The 10938-nt window shown below is 35.4% G+C and overlaps 1 non-coding gene across 1 annotated transcript; it reads left to right on the top strand.

Moving 5' to 3' along the window:
- Positions 1 to 8392: 8392 nt before the first annotated feature.
- On the top strand, positions 8393 to 8499 carry LOC136204331 (small nucleolar RNA R71). The gene has a single exon (XR_010675175.1). It is a non-coding gene; the product is annotated as a small nucleolar RNA R71 (small nucleolar RNA).
- Positions 8500 to 10938: the final 2439 nt, after the last annotated feature.

Raw genomic sequence — 10938 nt, 5'->3', positions numbered from 1 at the left:
ATGGTTGATTGGTGTAAAAATAGGTGATATAAATAGGTGTAAGTAATAGGTATTGATTAGGATAGTTGAATAGGTAGTAAATAGAGTAGGAATAGGAAAAGATGGCAAAATTTCGCCCAATCCCGTGAGTGGAAGTCGCAGGTTGCGACTGAGATTTTCAAAATCTCAGTCGCGACAGAGAGAAGGGAAGGGGCGAAATTTTGCCTGAAAAATGTTCCTTCGCTGTCTCAACTGAGATTCTGAAAAATCTGGGTAAAATGGGGACTATTTTTTATGAATTTAACACTTCTAAACCAATTCCTTTTAAAATTAAGTACCAAAATGTGAACATTAATCCCTGAAACTGAGATAAACAAAACTAAAATATTAAATTAAAGGAAACCCAAAGGTTTTTCCTTAAAATAAAAGAAATAAACTAAAGAATTAATACACTTTTATTCATTTTTAAACAATACTATAATATACATCTATATAAAAACATTATAGAAACATAATTTACAAACAAGCACTCATATATATATATTAAAAACAACAAACAGAAACACATAAAATATATATATCCCTAACTAGATGACAAACGACGTGCATTGGCCCCTTTAATCTTCGTTTGAACGAAGACTTGCCTCTCTGGTGCAGAAAGGAATGTTGGACCAGAACGGAAAACTCGTTTGACAAGTCCCTCGTTCTCCAAGAACTCGTAGTCTAAAATCGGGTATGGTTCTGTATCAGTCCAAGGAATAGAAATGGTTCCCTTGGCTCCTAAAATTATTCCACATATGATGTTGGCGAACCCAATCTTCCGTTTCTTCAAACGGGAAGCAGCAACTAACCCCTCCATTAGAATCTTCGAGGAGTTCACTGAGTTGCCTTGGAAAATGTTGCCCAACATATAAAGATCCGTATCTTTCACAACATTGCTAATGACTCGACCAAAAAGGTTGTGACAGAGGAACTTATGCAGATACAACATGGAATTAGAATTAATGGATTTGTTGAAGGCAAGACGTGGATTGAATCGCCGAAATCCTATTAGCATCCTCCATATGTCTCTAGAAGTCATATCCCTTCCAGGATGGTGTTGAGTTGTGTCTCGGGGTGGAAATCCAAACCAATTATGAAGTTCTGGATAGCCAAGAGTGAATACCTCTCCCTCACAACGAAAGCTGAGACGGACATGTCTCTTATTGACGAACTTAACGGTGGAGAAAAATTCCAAAACCCAATTTCCAATAATAGGAAATTTCATAGAAACAAATTTGGTCCAACCCAAATTAGTCAGATAGTGATCAATTGCTTCGCTTATCCCGAGTTCCTCGTTCAGAAACTCGTCCAGATACATCATGCCAAAGAATTGAGCATATCTGAATTGCAGAAAACGTTCCCCCTCATCATGGTTATAAATGGGAAACCATGCACCATATCGGTCAGAGATATCAACTTTCCTTTTGTGAGAAGAATTGTGTTTTTGAATGTTTTTCAAAGACTTAGTCATGTCTGTGATAGAAAAGAAAAGTGAAGTCTGTAGGATTTGAGAACTAGAGAAAGAATTTCAGAAAGATGAAGTGAAATGGAAGAAGTTTGATCCTACAGGAATATATAAGAACTATAAGTGAAAGGTTATGTCTGTTAGAAAGAAATGGGTGTCAAAGTGATACCTCTTCGATTTAACTGACAGAAAATTTTTAGAGAAAGAAGACTATAATCACTTACATTTATTTCAAATGTAAAAGACAGAAAATCTCTCAACTGAGATTTTCGGAATCTCAACTGAGATTTCCAAATCCTGGAACATAGAAAATCTCAACTGAGATTTCTGCATATATAATTTTTCAATAACATTTAACACTTAATGAAAAATTCAAAACATGACTAAATTAAAATTTTAATGTAAGTAAAACTCATTTGGACTTAATGATAAATATATAAAATTAAAAATTAAAAATTAAAGTAAATAAATTAAAAATAAAAATTGGTAAATTAAAAAGAAAACAAATAAATTAAAAAGAAAAAGAATAATAATAATAAACATAAGATAAGAAAAACTATAAATTAAAAGCATAAAAATCAAAGAAATTAATCTTTATAAAATTTATCCACGGATTCAATTGCTTGAATAGGAGCTCCGTCGAAATAAATTTTGCAACGATTACCATTGACCTTAAATCGGTCGCCATTAGACTTTTCTAGCTAATGTTCCGTAACCAAATGTTTGAACAACCAAAAATGGTCCAGCCCATCTAGATTTTAGCTTACCTGGAAATAATTTTAATCTAGAATTAAAAAGTAAGACCTTATCCCCAACATTAAAGTTTTTAATTTTGATCATGCCACTTTTTAATTTTCTCCTTATAATTGCTCGCATTTTCGTAGGACAAATAGCGTAATTCATCTAACTCGTTTAAGTCAAACAAACGCTTTTTCCCTGCGCTTTGCAAATCATAATTAAGGGTTTTTATAGCCCAATATGCTTTATGTTCTAATTCAACCGGCAAATGACAAGCTTTACCATAGCCTAATCTATAAGGTGTCATCCTGATAGGTGTTTTAAATGCAGTACGGTATGCCCATAATGCATCGTCAAGTTTATGTGCCCAGTCTCTTCTAGAAGACGAAACTGTTTTCTCAAGTATCCATTTGAAATTTCTGCTTGACCATTCGTTTGAGGATGGTACGGTGTAGAGATACGATGGTGTACTCTGTATTTTTTCATAAGTGACTCAAAAGCTCTATTTACGAAGTGAGTACCACCGTCGCTTACCATAACTCTAGGAACTCCAAATCGACAGAATATTGAATTTAAAAACTTAACAACTACCTTAGAATCATTTGTCGGGGTTGCAATTGCTTCAACCCACTTTGAAACATAATCTACGGCTACTAATATATAATTTTTGCCAAAAGAAAGAGGAAAAGGACCCATGAAATCAATTCCCCACACGTCGAAGATTTCAACTTCCAATATGTTCTTAAGAGGCATCTCATCTTTCCTTCCTATATTCCCCGTTCTTTGACATTTATCACAGTGGATAATAAATGAACGGACATCTTTAAACAGAGTAGGCCAAAAGAATCCGCATACAAGTATTCTAGCTGCTGTTTTTCTTACGCTATTATGACCTCCGTAAGCGCTAGCATGACATTCTAACATTATAGAGTCATGTTCAAACTCACTAACACATCTCCTAAATATTCCATCGCCGCATGTTTTGAACAAGAATGGATCTTCCCAAAAATATTTCTTAACTTCTGAAAAGAATTTCTTCTTTTGCTGGTAAGTCAATCCATCTGGCACAACATGTTCAGCTAAGTAATTGGCTATATCCACATACCATGGAGTTATGACACTTTGTAATTGCATGAGATGTTCATCGGGGAAATCATCTCGAATGCCTGATGTTTCACCGATGGGACCGTTTTCATCCTCAAGTCTTGACAGATGATCGGCGACCAGGTTTTCAACTCCCTTTTTGTCTTTAATCTCAATGTCAAATTCTTGCAATAGTAAAACCCATCGAATAAGACGTGGTTTTGCATCTTTCTTAGCAAATAAATATCGTAGAGCTGCATGATCAGTATAAATGATGACCTTAGATCCTAATAAATAAGATCGGAACTTATCACATGCAAAAACTGTTGGTCCCGTGTAATTAGTTCCAAGGGGGGGTTAGGAACTAATGTAACTTTTTCGCTTTTAATTATGCTGACTTAAAGTTATTTTAGGAGTTTGATAACTTATTGTGTTGGTCAGCACGGCTGATTCTTAAGTAACATAGTGTTAGTACTATGCTGACTAATACTGCTTTACTTGTGAGTTGAGAATTGACATTTGATGAGTCAGCTTCCAACTCAGCACTCAATATTTACTCAGTTTCAGTTTTGACAATTTATAAGCTGAGTAAATTTTACAAGCAACACATGCACATATATATATTGAGAGAGAGAGATTAGAAGTTACTCAGTACGACTTATCCTGGTTCGGGCTCTCTGCCTACGTCCAGTCCCTAGTTCGTCCTGGGATTTCCAATCCAATACTGAGCTCTTTCAAGGTAGAGCACAAACCTTTTACAAGGCAGTGAGTATGCAAGAGTACGTCCTCTATTCGTCTACTCAACTCCTACTAAGTACTACAACCCAGCACTTAGATTTTCCTACCCCTGAATGCTTACAACCAAGCACTCAGCATACACTCTCAATATTACAATTGATGAACGATCTGTTCTTTATCAGGTAAAGAACACTTTAGAAGATTACAAAGAATCACTCGAGCATTTACACGAGAATAGAAAGTTTGGTGTAAGATCTTTTTGTATTTGAGTGCTTTCAGATTTTTTTTTCTCTTGGATTTTTATTGCTTCTTTTGGCTATTTTTCTATATGTTTGATCCAAGGATTCTGATTGTTCTTATATAGGTGAATGATCTGGTGTTTGGATCCTTTTAGGATGATGTAGCCGTTGAATCCAAAACGGCTCTTTTTGGGGAACATCTTCAGGTCAGCGCATTCCTTTTCTCTGATTTCTTCAGACGTCAGATTTGTCTTCTTCCTGCAATCTTCGTCTTCTAGTGACAGTTTGTCTTTTACCAATAATCCATCGTCCCATGATTCTTGGAATTAGCCTTCTTTGTATTTTCGAGACTTTAATTATTGGTGCAGAAGATCGGCAGACTTTGTCCTTTAGTGAACGGATCTTTCATGCTGTCCTGACTGTCACTCAGCTTCATTCGTTGTCTTCGAATGTTGTCAACTTCCATGCTGAGTTCCTTCTTAGTCAGCTCTGTTCTGCTCGGATAATGCTGAAGAAATCCTCTGATGCTAAGTTTCGCTCGACTTAGCTTCTATTCTTTCATGCTGAGTTCCGTTCTACTTAGCTTCACTGACCAGTCTTCAAGCTTCTATTCTCTCATGCTGAGTTCCATTCTTCTAGTCAGCTTAGTTTCTGCAAGACAATCTGAATCAGACTTCTGATTTAGTCAGCTTCGTTCTGCTAGACAATTCTGGAAAAGACTTCTGATTTAGTCAGCTTCGTTCTGCTAGACAATTCTGGAAAAGACTTCTGATTTAGTCAGCTTCGTTCTGACAATTATGAAGGAAGCTTCTGATGTTGAGTTCTACTTTACTCAGCTTTTATCCTTTTGTGCTGAGTTCCGTTCCACTCAGCTTTTGGCTTATGCTGACTTCTGACCTGTCTTATTTTATATATATGTTTTTGCACTCAATATTGAAAAAACACATTAGTACAATTAAATCAAAGCATTTAAATTTAATTGCCTCTTAATCATGGATGATTTTGTCAAATCAAAATCTTGTGGAAAGGTGTTTCAACAAAAACTACTGCTAACATTTCCTTTTCAGTTGTAGTGTAATTTAGTTGTGCACCGGACAAAGTGTGACTCGCATAATATATAACATGAAGTTTCTTATCCTTCCTTTGACCTAATACACATCCTACAGCTAAGTCACTCGCATCACACATAATTTCGAAAGGTAGATTCCAATCGGGTTTTGATATTATAGGTGTACTGACTAAAGCCGTTTTCAAAGTATTGAAAGCTTGTAAACAATCTTTATTAAAATCAAAAGTTGAATCCTTCATAAGAAAATTAGTAAGTGGTTTGGAAATTACAGAAAATTTCTTTATAAACCTTCTGTAAGAACCTGCATGACCTAAAAATGATCTTACTCCCTTAACAGTGGTTGGTGGGGGTAATTTTTCTATAACTGAAGACTTTGTTCTGTCCACTTCTAAACCTTTTTCAGAAATCTTATGACCTAAAACAATTCCTTCATCTACCATGAAATGACATTTTCCCAATTTAATACTAAATTCGTTTCCTCACATCTAGACAATACTTTATCTAAGTTCTGTAAACATGCATCGAAAGAATCTCCATAAACTAAAAAATCATCCATGAAAACTTCCATTATGTCTTCATTGAAGTCATTAAATATTGATGTCATACATCGTTGAAAAGTTGCTGGTGCATTACATAAACCAAAAAAGCATTCTCCTATATGCAAAAGTTCCGTAAGGACATGTGAATGTTGTTTTGTCTTGGTCATCCGGGTAAATGTAAATTTGAAAGAATCCGGAATAACCGTCTAGAAAACAGTAAAATGCATGACCAGCTATCCTTTCGATCATTTGATCAATGAAAGGTAGAGGAAAATGATCTTTCCTGGTTGCTTTGTTTAGGTTCCTATAGTCTATACAAACCCTCCAACCGGTGGTGGTTCGTGTAGGTATGAGTTCACCTTCATCATTTCTTACAACAGTTATGCCTCCCTTTTTAGGTACACAATGGATTGGACTAACCCATTCACTATCCGAGATCGGATAAATGATTCCATTGTCTAAAAGTTTAGTAATCTCATTTTTTACTACTTCTTTTATGTTCGGATTTAAGCGTCTTTGCCTATCCGCTTTAGGTGGCTTATCTTCTTCTAAATGAATTCTATGCATTAATATACTAGGATTAATTCCTTTTAAGTCTGAAATTTGCCATCCCACACTTCCTATCCTATTTCTAACAACTTCTTTCAATTTTTCTCCTTAATCGCTCGTTAATTTGTTAGAAATAATTATAGGTAGAGAATCGCCTTCGCCTAAGAAAGCGTACCTCAAATGACTGGGTAACTCTTTAAGTTCTAATTTAGGGGGTGTGACAATTGAAGGCGGAACTGGTCCATCTTCTCTAATCAAAGGCTCTGGGTCCTTATCGTTTAATTCCTCATATATTATAGGTTCAATTATTTCTTCACGTTGAATTACATCACTGACACATTCCTCGACTAAATCAAGTTTCATACAAGCGAATTCCTCCATAGGGTATTTCATCGCTTTGTTCATGTTAAACTCGACCTTATCTTCTCCTATCCTTAAAACTACCTTCCCTTCCGATACATCTACTAGAGCGCGTCTCGTGTTCATAAATGGTCTACCGAAAATTAAAGGGCAATTTACATCATATGCAAAGTCTAAGATAACAAAATCGGTAGGAAAAATAAATTTATCGACTTTGACTAAAACATCTTCAATTATACCATATGGCCTTTTAGTGGTTTGATCCGTTAATTGCAAAACCATATTGGTACGTTTGATATCTTCTTCTAAACCTAACTTGTTAAAAATAGATAATGGCATCAAGTTTATACTTGCTCCTAAATCACAAAGACAACTAGGGAATTCAATATCTCCCAACTTACACGGAATAGTAAAACATCCGGGATCCTTGAGTTTAGTGGGAAAATTACTTGATACTATTGAACTACAGTCTTCAGTTAACGAAATGGATGAAATTCCTTCCCAACTGATTTTCTTTGAAATCAAATCCTTTAAAAACTTACCATAGTTAGGAATTTGTGTTATTGCATCCATAAACGTCAAATTGATATGCAAATTTTTAAGTTTATCCAAAAACGTTAGAAGTTGTTTATCATAGTCCTTATTTCGGACTTTGTGCGGAAAAGGTGGTTTGGGTACAAAAGTTTTGGTACCTGTGTCAAATGGTGAATTATTTGTGTTTAAGATATCTTCTTTGGACTTTGGTAAATCAGTTCCTTATAATGTTGCATCTTTGGGCATTTCAGGCCCTTGATAATTCTTTCCTGAACGAAGAGTGATAGCCTTCACCTGCTCCTTCGGATTTTCTTCCATATGGCTGGGAAGACTTCGATCTTTTCGGGATGGAATTGATTTAGCAAGTTGACCAATTTGAACCTCCAAATTATGGATGCTAGATGAGTGGTTTTTAATAAGCTGATCGAATTTATTTTCGATCCGTTTAAAACCATCGTCGTGATTACTTATTTTTCCACTGATGGCATCTATAAACTTGTCGATTTTAGAAGATAAAGTGCTAATCGTATCTCTTGACTGATTTTGATAATTAGTGGTACGATTTTGGTTAGCACTAATATTATTGTTACTGTTATCTTTCCAGTTAAAGTTAGGATGATTCCTCCATCCAGAATTATAAGTATTAGAATAAGGATTATTAGTTTGGTTTTTCCCTTGGACAAAATTTACTTGTTCGATCTCACTCATATTTTCGTAGTCCACATCCGTTTGGATTGGATTACCATTGGTATCGCGCGGTGCCATAAACTTATCAATTTTGTGCGATAAAGCAGAAAATTGGGCTTGTAGCATTACGATTGGATCAAGTTCAACTATACCTTTAACTGACGATGTGGTTGAGGATGATGGTTTTGCTACCAGCATATGTCCATGTTCCGCGGGCCACATACTGCTGTTGATTGCCATTTCCTCCAAAAGTTCCCTCGCTTGGGCTGATGTTTTCTTCATAAATAGTCCTCCCGACATAGCATCTAATGAACCCCTAGTTGTAGGATTAAGTCCATTGTAAAATGTTTGCATTAAAAGTTCAGCGGGTAATTGGTGGTGTGGGCATAAACGTTGAAGTTCTTTAAAACGTTCCCAAGTTTCATAAAGAGTCTCATTATCATTTTGAGAAAAAGATGTTAACTCCTTTATGACTCTTGCGGTTTTTGCTAAAGGAAAATATTTAGATAAAAACGCTTGGGCTAATTGTTCCCAAGTGGCAAAAGTTGCGGCTGGCATAGAAGTTAACCATTCTTTGGCTCTATCCTTCAAAGTGAAAGGAAAGAGTCGAAGTTTGATTGCTTCTGCAGTCACATCTGGGATTTTAAATGTGTCACAAATTTCAAGGAAATTTGTTAAGTGGGTGTTAGGATTTTCGTTAGATAACCCGTAAAATGTTACATTATTTTGCAACATATTAAGCAAAACTGGCTTGATTTCAAATTGATTTGCGGTGATTCTGGGTCTAACGATACTATTGGTTACACCGGCCACACCTGGCCTAGCGTATTCCATAAGTGTTGGTGGGTCTGCCATTTTTTCTGGCTCGGTATGTGTGTTTTACTAGGGTCTTATTTTTGTTTTTCTTATTTTTCTTGTTCTTCCTAATGGTTTTCTCAATTTCTAGGTCTATAGGGTCTGGTGCAATGACTGAATTTCGAGAACTGCGCATGAACCTGAAATCTTGCATGAACCGAAACTACCTACAAAACAGAATTTGAAAAATAAATAAATTAGTATATGAAAACTTTTAAATTATAAAAGTTAAAATAAGTATGTTTAAACCTAGATTCGAAATAAAACACGAAAAATTTAAAATTTTGTCAAAAATTTTGGCGATCTCCGGCAACGGCGCCAAAAACTTGTTGAGCGATTTCCGCAAGTGCACGGTATACGCTTGTAGTAATAATAGATATCGAACCCACAGGGAACGCTTTTTAACTAAAACTTTATTTAATTCGGTTTAATCACGTGTTTAGGTTTAATAAAAGAAATACGTTTAGTTGATTGAATAGGTTTTGGTAAATTAGGGTTAGATAGAAAGATTATATCGAGTTTAGAGAACAATTCCGTTTTGGAATTTTGATTACAAAACAGATACTTCCGTAATTGGAATAAAATAGATTTTATTTTCATAAAGCAAAGTAAACAACTTTAACTTTGTGAGATTATGGACATGTAACAATATAGTAATTTACTCAATTAAATGGCTTCGAACCATAGAAATCCCTCTAGCGTAGAGACGATTCCTACCTTAATCAAACTAGTGTTTTACTTCTGATAAGCCGCGATCAGCGATCATGTCATCCATAAAAACTAAATTTTTTAAGTGTTCAACAAAGTTCTTATATGAATAAGATGGAATAGAACGTTTTAATGAAAACACCAATATATCATTTTGAAAATCGTTTTGTCAGAACAACATCAAAATAACAACAGTAAGAATATATTGAATAAATAAGTATATCATTAATTGAAATGTGAATTTTCACAAGTTAACAGAGAAGTAGAAACTTGGATAGCATGGTAATGAAGACTTTGAGATCCGGGTCGTCAAACTTTCTCTCAAACTTCGTAGGCTCGTCAAACCTTATGCGCTTCAGCTGTCAATTCTTCTCGCTGGATCTTTGGAATAGAGACTGGTCTCGTCCACTATCAGAATGAAAACTAAACTAATACTGTGTTTATAACTAATCTAAATACAATTCGTGTACAACACGATTGTTTACAGAAATGAAATCTAACTTTCTGATTCTTTTTTAAATCAGAAACTCAACATAACAGCTTTCTTCTCTAATTTCTCTAACTTTTCCAACTCTTTCAATTCTGAAATGAATCACTTATTTATAGTTGTTGAAGGGTTGTGAATGATGGGTCGTGTCTGCTGGTGAAGGGTCGCTTTTATCCGAACGAACAGACGCGTTTTTACGAATTAAACATGTGTTTTGTGTGCAGGAAGACTTGCTGTCACGACTGAGATTCTGAAAATCTCAGTCGCGACAGGGGGTATAGGGGCGAGTTCAAAACGTTGTTTTCCCCCGGTCTGGCCTCCGCAAGTCGCGACTGAGATTTTGAGAATCTCAGTCATGACAGAGAGTTTTCCTCCCTGGCGCTCGACTGTTTTTCGTCCTCCTCGAGCGTTCTTCTGACTGATATGCATTCTCGGTACGTTTTTAAGGTTTTTCCTCCATTTTAGCTCCTTTTTTGCTCCTATTTGGATTTTACCAAATATTTAGGTACCTTGCATCAAAGAAGTAAATAAAGACGTAAAAGTATTCTAAATGAATATAATTAACACGATTTCAATGTAAATTTATCATATTTATATAGGATATTTTAGGTATATTTTGGGCTTAACACAAGTCAGGATGACAACGACTGGAAGTCATTTCCCTCCAACGGTTATTTCTAAATTCGAAATGACCGATGCCTCAAGACGTCTCTATAAATAGTGCCATCAGAAGCTTCACTCAACACAGAACTTGATCAAGCCATTATGCTAACCAAATTTCTACACAAGTTCTGCAAGCAAAGAAGCAAAGCAATCTTACACTACATTTCATATATTTGTGTAAAAGTCTAGAGTGATTATCCAAT

Source organism: Euphorbia lathyris, chromosome 8 (assembly GCF_963576675.1).
Source record: "Euphorbia lathyris chromosome 8, ddEupLath1.1, whole genome shotgun sequence".
In the NCBI taxonomy this organism is placed as follows: domain Eukaryota; kingdom Viridiplantae; phylum Streptophyta; class Magnoliopsida; order Malpighiales; family Euphorbiaceae; genus Euphorbia; species Euphorbia lathyris.
The sequence above is the reverse complement of the archived record's forward strand: the minus strand, read 5'-3'. Positions and strand labels throughout refer to the sequence as shown.